Source organism: Myxocyprinus asiaticus, chromosome 1, assembly GCF_019703515.2.
Source record: "Myxocyprinus asiaticus isolate MX2 ecotype Aquarium Trade chromosome 1, UBuf_Myxa_2, whole genome shotgun sequence".
Classification (NCBI taxonomy): Eukaryota; Metazoa; Chordata; class Actinopteri; order Cypriniformes; family Catostomidae; genus Myxocyprinus; species Myxocyprinus asiaticus.
The window spans coordinates 57067658-57080970 of record NC_059344.1 but is presented as its reverse complement, the minus strand read 5'-3'; the positions used below and the strand labels follow the sequence as shown (position 1 = coordinate 57080970).

General features: G+C 35.5%; 1 protein-coding gene across 3 annotated transcripts in view; it reads right to left on the bottom strand.

The window, feature by feature from the left end:
- LOC127445846 (inactive ubiquitin carboxyl-terminal hydrolase 53-like) overlaps positions 1-2460 on the bottom strand; it is a 70219-nt gene extending 67759 nt beyond the window's left edge. For 2 of the 3 annotated variants that reach the window (XM_051706683.1, XM_051707448.1), the window contains exon 1: positions 2022-2389. The gene's annotated coding sequence lies outside the window, so the exon portion shown is untranslated. Of the gene's footprint in view, positions 1-2021 lie in introns of all 3 variants that reach the window. The other variant, XM_051708268.1, reaches the window with a different exon arrangement.
- Positions 2461-13313: the final 10853 nt, after the last annotated feature.

The following is a 13313-nucleotide window of genomic DNA, read 5'->3' as shown; positions in this document are numbered from 1 at the left end:
AAAGAAATGTTGCTCTGCCTCACAATATACCAGACAAGTTTAAAACTACACAATTGCTTAATTGTTATGTTGATCTAAATTGTGGTCACTAGGACTAAAACTGATTAGTAGTTTACTTTGACACTAGACTAATATCCACACAAATTAAGATAGATGTAGTATAAATACTGATGACATAATTCTCCAGAGAGATCAGAGAGATAAATAGAAAATGCAAATGTGCATGACAGGCTTCTTTTCTAGTGTCCATTACGCAAAATGAGCCGATGCAAAGCCAACTTAACTAGACTCTTGTGAATAAGGGCTAAATTTCTGTATGATATTCAAATGAATTGCCTGTGCAGCAAAACTTTAATGAGGAGTGTGACTTGGCAGGTATGTGGAGCCAATTTAATCAGCTGTAATGTTTGTGGCAAAGAAACAAATAAATAACTTTTGCAACCCCAGATCAATGCCCTAACTTCTGTGATACAGAAAAACTAAAACAACAGAAATTCTTCTTCAACAATAAATAATAATAATTGTGAAAAATTTCAAAGATTTTACTGAGTTACAGTTCATTTAAGGAAATCAGTCAATTGAAATAAATTCATTAGGCCCTAATCTAATCTAATCTAATCAATGCGTATGGAAAATTTCTGGGATCTTTTATTTCAGCTCATGAAACATGAGACCAACACTTTACATGTTGCGTTTATATTTTTGTGCAGTGTATATATATATATATATATATATATATATATATATATATATATATATATATATATAAATATATACACATACATATACATACACATTATATATATTTATTCATACATATACATTTTATATATATATATATATATATATATATATATATATATATACACACACACACACATACATATGCACATTATATACATACACATTACATATACATTATATATATATGAGTGTGTATATATAATGTATATATGTGTATATAATGTATATAATATATATATGTGTGTGTGTGAGAAATTACCTTTTACATTTAGGATTTGATTTTGATCCTTTATGAGGGCATATTTTATGTCAAATACATCAATTAATAAATGTATTAATACAAATTCTCAAAATTGATAATTTATTATCTCTTAGCCTAAGAAAAAAAATCAATATCAACTGCCATAATATGGCATAATATGTATAACTAGGACTAAAATAGAATATTAAGAATAATATCAGATGTTACAAATTAAAAAACCAATACAAATTTATTACTAGGGCATTTTTTGCCCCCACATTTTTAATTTCAGGTTTTTTTTTTTTTTTTTTTAAATAATTTTTGTCCCAAGCCCCCCTTATACATTCTCTCTCTCTCTCTCTCTCTCTCTCTCTCTCTCTCGAGAGAGAGAGAGAGAGAGAGAGAGAGATGGTAGCCTACTTTTTAAAATTAACATTCTAACAAAACAAAACAGCCTGTTTGCTGATTTGTGGAATGTTTACATCTAAAATAACTCCTCACAATGTTAACTGCCTATATTTGAATAAGACACAATGAACAAAAGTTTATATATGATCCTTTTATGTGTCTCTCAGAGATGTAGCCAACAAGCAATAGTATCGATGAGTTTCATTAATGCAAACACACAATCGGATTATTATTAGTACAGATGTCAGAGTCTCAAATACGACACACCTGTCTGAACTGTTTGTAGAGACATCTGTACTGCAGTTCATATTTTCGTGAATGCTCTAACTCTATAACACTATAATGAGAAGCCTACTTTTAAAAGGTAACATTTAAACAAAATAGTCTATTTGTTAAGTTATTATGTAAACGTATTAAATTAAGTAAATACACTAAATAAATACACACACACACACACACACACACACACACACAATATGAGTTTCAGTTGTTAATTCTGGATGTTAAGGCTATTCGTCTACCTGATTTAGGTATATTTCCGCCACATGCGCACTGGCGCATGAAACATGGCGAAGAAAAAGTTTGATCAAAACAAAATGTACTGACGTGACAAGAGACATCTACTCACCATTCAGTAATGGCGAGTGTTATCCCGTCAATTCTGTCCGTTTCCAGTGAGATTACTTATAATGAGACATTCCTATTGTATTCGCCGTCAAACAGCTGGACTGACACAAGCGGAAGCGTCACGCGACTCAGTATGTCCACTACACACTATAACATCATGTTCGCCTTTTGTTATGACCATTGACTATTCTCTTTCCATTTCCTTACTCCAAAATGCTATTCAGTGAACTGATAGGTCCCCGCAGTAGTCCTGTGTGTGTATTACTAACATGAGCGGCAGTAGTGAACGCCAGAGTTTACTTACTGACTGCGTACACCTGAAATTCTGGATTCGAGCTGGTTTCGGTGCTGAGGTCAAACCCCGCCTCTGCTCGTGTGCACTACAGTATTTACTGCAGTCCCGGCGAAGGGAGGAGTTACCCTCACAGTTTTGCTATCCCCTGCCTTTTCACACTTTTCTCTGCTGTGTCGAAACAGAGCTACTACTCATTTGGATGGCGATACACAGTGGCTGTGTTTTAAATTCTAGTGCGCTGCCTACCTAGACAGTATTTTTGGGCTGAGTGCTTGTGTGAGAGCTGCGCTGACTCGGGACGCCTCTACTGGTGCCTGAAATGCTGTCAAGGTAGGCAGCTACTTAGGTTAGAAGAACATGCTCTGTTTCAGGTGTGCCTTTGCTGTGCAAGAGGAATAGCATGCTACCATATTCCATTTGCTAGTGCCATTCTTCTCTTATTATTTCTGTGGTAGCATATATTTGGTGAATCAAAGAACCAATTTCTTTCCATAAGAGCAAAATCTGTACATTATTCCAAACTTTTGGCCGCCAGTGTATATATATATATATATATATATATATATATATATATATATATATATATATATATATATATATACAGTAAAAGTCTGTTTCACAAAAACATTTGTCTTAAGATGGTTATTTATATCTTCAGCTTTAGTCAACTGGAAATATGAACATATTCATATTCAAGCCCCCCCCCCCCCCCCCACTGAACATCGAGTCAGTCTGGGATTACATGAAGAGGCAGAAGCACTTCAGCCTAAATAGATAGAAGAACTGTGGTGAATTCTCCAAGAAGCTTGGTACATCCTATCTGCCAACAACCAAGAAAAACTGTATCCAGGTGTACCTAGGAGAATTGGTGCTGTTTTGAAGGCAAAGGTGGTCACACTGAATATTGATTTAGCTTTTTTTTTATGTTTAATGGACTGTGCATGATGTTAATTGATAAATGAAAACTATTTATGGCATTATTTTTGAAGACCTCCTCACTATGCAACATTTTTTGCACATGCCTATAACGTTTGCACAGTACTGTATATATATATATATATATTCACCAAAGTGGCATTCAGCGGATCACAATGTATAGTCAGGACATTAATAACGTGAAAAAAATACTATTACAATTTGAAAAAATTTCAGAACTTCTTAAACTACTTCAAAGAGTTCTCATCAAAAAATTCTCCACATGCAGCAATGACAGCTTTGCAGATCCTTGGCATTCTAGCTGTTAGTTTGTCCAGATACTCAGGTGACATTTCACCCCACGCTTCCTGTAGCACTTGCCATAGATGTGGTTGTTTTGTCAGGCACTTCTCACGCACCTTACAGTCTACTGATCTAACAAAAGCTCAATGGGGTTAAGATCCATAACACTCTTTTCCAATTATCTGTTGTCCAATGTCTGTATTTCTTTGCCCACTCTAACATTTTCTTTTTGTTTTTCTGTTTCAAAAGTGGCTTTTCTTTGCAATTCTTCCCATAAGGCCTGCACCCCTGAGTCTTTTCTTTACTGTTGTACATGAAACTGGTGTTGAGCGGGTAGAATTCAATGAAGCTGTCAGCTGAGGACATGTGAGGTGTCTATTTCTCAAACTAGAGACTCTGATGTACTTATCCTCTTATTTAGTTGTACATCTGGCCTTCCACATCTCTTCCTGTCCTTGTTAGAGCCAGTTGTCCTTTGTCTTTGAAGACTGTAGTGTACACCTTTGAATGAAATCTTCAGTTTGTTGGCAATTTCAAGCATTGTATAGCCTTCATTCCTCAAAACAATGATTGACTGACGAGTTTCTAGAGAAAGCTGTTTCTTTTTTGCCATTTTTGACCTAATATTAACCTTAAGACATGCCAGTCTATTGCATACTGTGGCAACTCAAAAACAAAGACAATGTTAAGCTTCATTTAATGAACCAAACAGCTTTCAACTGTGTTTGATATAATGGCAAGTGATTTTCTAGTACCAAATTAGCAATTTAGCATGATAACTCAAGGATAAGGTGTTGGAGTGATGGCTGCTGGAAATGGGGCCTGTCTAGATTTGATCAAAAATGACTTTTTTCAAATAATGATGGTGCTGTTTTTTACATCAGTAATGTCCTGACTATACTTTGTGATCAGTTGAATGCCACTTTGGTGAATTAAAGTACCAATTTCCTTCCGAAACAGCTAAATCTATACATTATTTCAAACTTTTGGCCACCAGTATATATATATATACACAGGTGCATCTCAATAAATTAGAATGTCGTGGAAAAGTTCATTTATTTCAGTAATTCAACTCAAATTGTGAAACTCATGTATTAAATAAATTCAATGCACACAGACTGAAGTAGTTTAAGTCTTTGGTTCTTTTAATTGTGATGATTTTGGCTCACATTTAACAAAAACCCACCAATTCACTATCTCAAAAAATTAGAATACATCATAAGACCAATAAAAAAAAAAAACATTTTTAGTGAATTGTTGGCCTTCTGGAAAGTATGTTAATTTACTGTATATGTACTCAATACTTGGTAGGGGCTCCTTTTGCTTTAATTACTGCCTCAATTCGGCGTGGCATGGAGGTGATCAGTTTGTGGCACTGCTGAGGTGGTATGGAAGCCCAGGTTTCTTTGACAGTGGCCTTCAGCTCATCTGCATTTTTTGGTCTCTTGTTTCTCATTTTCCTCTTGACAATACCCCATAGATTCTCTATGGGGTTCAGGTCTGGTGAGTTTGCTGGCCAGTCAAGCACACCAACACCATGGTCATTTAACCAACTTTTGGTGCTTTTGGCAGTGTGGGCAGGTGCCAAATCCTGCTGGAAAATGAAATCAGCATCTTTAAAAAGCTGGTCAGCAGAAGGAAGCCTGAAGTGCTCCAAAATTTCTTGGTAAACGGGTGCGGTGACTTTGGTTTTCAAAAAACACAATGGACCAACACCAGCAGATGACATTGCACCTCAAATCATCACAGACTGTGGAAACTTAACACTGGACTTCAAGCAACTTGGGCTATGAGCTTCTCCACCCTTCCTCCAGACTCTAGGACCTTGGTTTCCAAATGAAATACAAAACTTGCTCTCATCTGAAAAGAGGACTTTGGACCACTGGGTAACAGTCCAGTTCTTCTTCTCCTTAGCCCAGGTAAGAAGCCTCTGACGTTGTCTGTGGTTCAGGAGTGGCTTAACAAGAGGAATACGACAACTGTAGCCAAATTCCTTGACACGTCTGTGTGTGGTGACTCTTGATGCCTTGACCCCAGCCTCAGTCCATTCCTTGTGAAGTTCACCCAAATTCTTGAATCGATTTTGCTTGACAATCCTCATAAGGCTGTGGTTCTCTCGGTTGGTTGTGCATCTTTTTCTTCCACACTTTTTCCTTCCACTCAACTTTCTGTTAACATGCTTGGATACAGCACTCTGTGAACAGCCAGCTTCTTTGGCAATGAATGTTTGTGGCTTACCCTCCTTGTGAAGGGTGTCAATGATTGTCTTCTGGACAACTGTCAGATCAGCAGTCTTCCCCATGATTGTGTAGCCTAGTGAACCAAACTGAGAGACCATTTTGAAGGCTCAGGAAACCTTTGCAGGTGTTTTGAGTTGATTAGCTGATTGGCATGTCACCATATTCTAATTTTTTGAGATAGTGAATTGGTGGGTTTTTGTTAAATGTGAGCCAAAATCATCACAATTAAAAGAACCAAAGACTTAAACTACTTCAGTCTGTGTGCATTGAATTTATTTAATACACGAGTTTTACAATTTGAGTTGAATTACTGAAATAAATGAACTTTTCCATGACATTCTAATTTATTGAGATGCACCTGTATATATATATATATATATATATATATATATATATATATATATATGTGTGTGTGTGTGTGTGTGTGTGTGTGTGTGTGTGTGTGTGTGTGTATAAAATCAGGATTAACTTTCCAAAATATGCAATATACAAAAGAGCATACTGCATGAAATACTATTACAAAATGCAGTGTGCTGCTTTTTACCTTCAATTTTCAGTGTGATAAATTAACCAAAAGCAATATCCCTGATAAAAAAAAGAGAAAAGAAATAAAAGAAAAACATCTTGAACCAGCCAAAGATGTTTGCTGGTCTCAGCTTGTCTCTCTGGATAGGCTGGTCTGATTAGCTGGTTTTAGAGGGGATTGGGCACTTTTTTTTTTTTTTTAACTGGTAACCCTCTCAGCTAAACCAGCTTGACCAGGCTGGAAGACCATCTTAAACTAGCTAATACTAGCAGACCATCTTGGGCTGGTTTAAGCATTTTTCAGCAAGGATCTACAGTTTGATTAAGTTGCCAAACATTTTAAAAAACATTTTTTATCCATAACCAATATTGAAATGTGAAGTAACTGTTATTTCCAAGATAACATGCAATGTGTTGAGGTAATCTGACAACAAATTAGCATGGTTTAAAACATTTATCATTGCATATTGCTTTACATACCTTGTTTATATATATATATATATATATATATATATATATATATATATATATATATATATATATATTAGGCAGCATACAGTATATACTGGGTAGTAAGCAATAAGCAGTATGCTAGTAATCCATTGCGACAAGGTTTCACCCTCTTGGACATATAGTTTGATCGATGCTCAAGTATTGTCAGCTTTGGGCCTGTAATGGACTTGCATTATTTACACTGTTCTATTCGGTGATGAAAACAGTAGTCTGGTGCGATGTGATGTAAGACCACTGTTATCTGGACACCATCTGTCTAATCCTGTTACATAAGAAGATAGGGGTAAAATAATTTAACTCCATTTCAACCATTTGGACCATTTAGTCCATTTCAGTGTGCAGTGCTGTTTCTCATTTGAGCCACATGCACATCCATAAAGATGTCTTCTTTAAGAGGTAATTATAGTAATAAAACATAACATGTACGCATTGTGATTTGACTAGGAGAAGTATATTCAGTGGTTGACCATTGTACTGTATTCAGAAATAAAAAAATAAAATAAAAAAAGGCACATTTGAGTGTGCACATTTTATCAGAATGAGACACTCTTTTCCCTGAAATTACTTGAAAAGCCAGTATAAAAGACAATGCATTTTCCTTCAACATATAATGCTTTCTCCTCTGATATTCAAGGTCTTGAGATGACTTCATAAATCAGATTGGTTCATTGTAATGAAGCTAAGTATTTTACATAATGTTCATGTGAGGATTAATGTATGTGATTGATTCACTGCTACTGTAACACTCAGGCTGATTATGTGTCAGTTGTATGTTTTCAAAACCACAGATGGATCATCATTTGTTATAGATGCAGTTTTAACTATTTCTGCAGAATTTGCAGGGGCTGGATTGTTTTCTCATGCGAGTCAACACCCAGCCATTTCCTAAAATGAGAACAATCTGGCAGCATAATATAAACCATATTTTAACCTCTAGAGCCAATTTTTGTTATGTCTACTCAATGAATGTAGGCCAATGTCTTTTAATTATCTTCATTTTGTAAAGAGTAGTTGCTGAGAGACACTGGTTCTAATTGCAGGCTTTTAATGAAGATAATGAAAGCGAAACAAACATGAACTTAAATAGCAACAAGAACTGACAATGAGGGAACAAAACTAGAGGGTATTTATACACACAAGGGCTAATGAGGGAATGGAGAACAGGTGAGAACAATGGGGAACAGATGGCAGTGATGAGGGCAGTGCATTATGGGAAATGTAGTCTGGGGAAACAGAAGACAGAGGACAAAAACCACTTCAAAATAAGAGTCCTTGAAAACATGACGGAAACACACTATGACACATTTGGGGGCTTTTGTCAGCAAATTTATGTTAATCAGCACATCATGTAATTAATGAAAAATGTTATTCAATTGATGATTGTCTTAAAAATATACTAGAGGGCTAAACAAACCATTGCAGACATTTTCTAACATACAATAAAATAAATCATATTTATCATAATCATAACTGACATACTTATCAAATAAAAGAATGTGCCTACTCGAGTACTCGTAAGAAGGGTTTGTTTTTGCACTATATATATATATATATATATATATATATATTAGTGCTGTCGAAGTTAACGCATTATTAAATGAAACAAATTACAATAAAATGCAAAGTAATCTCTACAGTAATCAAAATACCTTTTGAATGTAACTGTATTCTAATTACCAATGATTTAAATTGTAACTGTAGTGGAATACAGTTACTTATATTTTGTATTTTAAATACGTAATCCTGTTACATGTATTCCGTTACTTTCCAACCCTGTATACACACACACACACACACACACACACACACACACACACACACACACACACACACACACACACACACACATACACTGGTATGACTTGCACTGATTAATTATTCACAATAAAAGCAGGAATGTGCATCAAGAAAGTAAATAGGGTCCATTTTGCCTTGAAAACTGTTGAATAAACATTATGTATGTTCAAGCACACAATGAAATACCCATTGCAGAATCTTGCATATTGTCCCATCAACCTACTCCAGCTTTGGGGTGATGCAATCAAGAACAGCAAAAGCAATATTTCAAGGATTTGCTTTATAAACTCTGCCTGTTTACTCTGACTGTGATGCAGTTTGCTTCTATGTTTATTGTAGCCATGGTTGCACTAGCACTTGCTGTAGATATCACAGGGCTGTCTTGGTATTGGCAGTTAGAGCAGACAAACTGGCTCTGACAATTAGGATAAGAGACCATTTTTTCCATTGCCACATCACTCAGAAAAAAACAGGGGGGCACATTCTCAGTGTTGTTTGGTGGAAAAATATTCAGCTACACTCTCACTAGAAAGCCTCTGTTTTCCCAAACCTTTTGCTGTCACTTCAAAAGAGATTATGAGAAGGACAACATGATACCTAAAGGAAGTACTGTATATGGAAGCTTCATTTTGTGCACCAGTACAACCTGCATAGCTTTATTGTGATGCTTCTCCACTGAGAATCCTTGAATCCACCACATCAATCCCTAGTGTATGGGTCACACTCCATTCACTTATGGTTACACATGATTTAATTGAACTCCTGAGGATGCCAGTTCTCCATAAACAAAATCAAGAACCTCTTTATAGTTCTTCCTTTCCATCTGTACCCCGTAAATTCAGTATAAAAAAATAAAAACCCTCTGGCATGATGCGGGTGTTGAGGTTGATTACACAGCCATTGCTATGTGGTTGCTAGGGTGTTGGGTGGTTGTTAGTATGTTTTGGGTAGTTGCTAGGTGGCCCAGGTCAAAATATCACACCCCAAACCTTCAGCGATAATCTGGTCCTTATGTCCTAGTACTTCAATGTGATTTCTTTTCACCCATTTTATCATCCATCTGGTGAAAATTGCAAGTCAGTTATGCACCGAAATTTAATACTTAAGGTTATGGATTTGTTTGTTCCAGTCCCTAACCCTAAAAATGAGCAATAGTAAAAGTGATGCTTGCCTTAGCAAGCACCACTAATTATATTAAAACCTAAATGGCTGCTACCTGTTAGTCATAATCAGATTCTGTAAGTTAATGTAATGGCAGCATGCCAGAGATCAATGCTGACTCTGATGACTTCAACACAGGAGTGTAGTCTCCACTAATGCTCTGCAGGGACCTGTACACCTTTCTACCATGTTCTGAGCTCCCTGCTCTTGACCTTTATGTATTATTTGTTATGTCCCCATCCCATTGGTTCCACAATGCACCAGAACTGTGTCCGTAGATTCTGCCACCTTATATATAGTAGGTCATGTTATTTGACCACCTGCTATATCCAGACTGCAGGCCATTTATTAGCAGACATTAGTTCATAAGGTTAATTGTCTGTTAATTGCCAAAACATCAACAGAACTGGCAGCATGTGATGTTAGTTTGCTAATGTGAATTAAATATCATCCTCTGAACAGGATCTTAATTCCTCCGTGCGAAGTGGCACGGAGCAGTTTCCTTGTCTATGACATAATAACAAGCAATTTTTTTAAATTATAAAAAGAGCTGCAGTGTAGTTTTGGTAGCAATACATCAAATTCAGGAAATGGTTATTGCTGTTCTCCATCTATCATCATAAATAGTGACTAGGGATACAGTATATGTTCAGAATAGCATTCTTCCATACTACTCTTATTTCTGCAGTTTATAGTACTGTGCATAGTATGTGAATTTTCTGAATGCATAGAATATCCAAATTACCTACTACTTTTGCACAAATATGCAATAGACAATAGAACACACCCCCCCAAATTAATACTGGGACTGTATCACACAAAGCAATGCACTCAACATGATCTTCCACTTCCAGTAAGATGAATGAACTGAAAGTAATATCTGATGCGATTTTTTTTACTTCTTTTTTGTTTTAACAACTTAACGACTCATTTGACCGGACTGCTCAGAGTTAAGACAGAATTTTTATGCAAAATAAGATTACAAATGCCAAAGAAAATTTTTTTATGTCAGATATAATAACTGGAGTCCACTTGCATATACTGTAATGAAGTCATGTGATTATGATGTACCACATGACTATACAAAATGTTTATGACTGCATGATGAGTAAGGTTTCACATACTATTTGGTAAACATTTACAATTAGGTTGCATACTTTAACATTAGTTAATAGTTAATATTAACTAGCACAATAGTTCACATGAACTAACAATAAAATATTTGTACAGCATTTATATATCATGGTTAATGTTAATTACGTTATTATTACAATCCATTAAAATTTGTTGGCATTAGTGTTAGCATTAGTTAACATAATTCATTATGAACTAACATTGACACTGAGCAATAGTAAATGTATAAATTAGCATTAACCAAGATTAATACATTCTATAACAATTGTTTAATGTTAGTTCATAATACTAACTACCTAATGTTTACAAATACAACCTTATTGTAAGGTTCTGTTTGCTATTTTTACTATTTATTATTATTTACAATTTATGTTAGTTTTTTTTCTTCCTGTTTTAATAAATAGTATGCACTACTCAGTGTACTGCACAGTAAGCAGTATGCTAGTATTTTATTCTGAACATATTTCCAAATATTTGCCATGATCATTGGCTGTACTTCCACTAAAGTGCCCTAAAAACACCCAGCAGATTTCTCATTCCACACTCACAAACCTGAGCAGTCTATTGCAAACACCATTACTTTAAAATCTGCAGTGATACCTGGAGCAGATACAAAGAACAGAACAATTGCAGTGACAGCATGAATTACATTGCCAACAAGAATCCCTGACTTTCTTGGTTAAAGCTTAAACTGCTGTTCGTAGTCTCTAATAGCTGTGCCAAATGTACAGCCATTACTTTTTTTTTCTTCCAGATTTAGATCTGACATTAGGGAGGTGGCTAGATGTTGATCAAAGAACTTCTGAAATAGCGTTGAACTGGCAACGCCCAAATGTACGTTACACCATATTGTGTTAAGTGAGTATTATTACTTTTTATATAGCTAAATAACACACCCATGGGGAAAACAGGTGCGTTCAAAATGTTTTTCACATTCTAATATGTTGTGCTTTAAAAGTTAAAAGAGAATTCGGCCCAACCCTTGTTAAACAGTTTCAAAAGGAATTTGGGGTCACAGCAATTTGGTGTTTTGGGGGCAGTGTATGAATTCTAAGAAGCTTGTCATAGAGCTTGAGGCAGTCCAACAGCAATCAAACAGTGTTTAGGAATGCAGCCATGTCCTCTGTGAACAGGACAGTCTTGGGGCAATCAGCAGCATTGGGTATTTCCTGTTTTAGAGTTTATTTTGGCAAGAGTGCACGACATGGCATAATTCGATTAACAATTTCTATAGTATATCGATATTTTCTCTGCATTACAATAATGAGAATGACATTTCTTCTTTATTATGGTAATGGAAATTTGGTACAAAATGTGTTCAATTGTCATGTCACAATGCAAAAAAAATATGAATGGTCCAAAAATAGGCTTCCTTCTCTTTATGGAAAATATCAAATATTACCAATGCAACCATATATTCAGGATTAGGGAGACCAAATGTACTAATTTAAGAATTAACCACTGAAACCCATACTGGTCATGTCCCTTTCAACGTGTGTCGTGGTTACGCCCCTGGCTCATTGAATCAAAGATTCTTATTTATTATGGTTTTTTTTTTTGAACAAATAGATGATCTTCTGAAATAGTAAAAAGCAACGTTTGGCACAGTGGTAGCACATTTTCAACACACAATACACTCTTAGATGGCTCAGCATTTATATACACTGTGTAAAAGTGAGCACTTGTGTCAACCATAGAGCAGCTCCACAGTGCATCATTTGTTATCCAGTTGGATAATCTGAATCCGCACTCTACAAACACACAAAGGCTTGCGTCTGTAGATCAGCATCTTTTTTTCTGACTAAGCAGGCTCAGGCTAATTGGTTGGCTTTTCTCCAGGTGCTGCTGTTTTCTTACAGAATGAGCTAGAAGGACTATACCGAATGTTATGCTATGTTCAAGGATTACAACTGCTCACATTTATATTTTCGATATTAAAGGAAGTTTCAGAAATTCTGGCACTTACACAGCTCCATTATTTAAACCCCATGGCCAAGTGGTGAGCTTTATATCTAGGATGCATCAGTGCACCTTATGTGCCAAGACTTAGTTGCATAATATAAATATACAGTAAGCAGTTGCAGCAGAATAGCAACTAGTCTTTTAATGAGCAAATATGACAAGCCATGGTTCTGTGCATAACATTGTCCTGGCTTTAAGAGTAAGAGGAAGATGAGAATTTCACTTTAATTTAAAATGCTAAGATAATATTGGGTACCAACTGCACATTGGCAATACATATTCTAAGCAAATGCTTTCTTAAAGGTGATGTGTGTAATTTTTTCTCTTATTCCAGAATTGTTTTCTCTTTCTCTTATTTTTTTTCTCTTATATTTCTTGTTGAACTGATTTCCCTTTTTTGCCATTGCAACTATTTCATTATAAGTATATACTGACCCGGGTGAGGGGC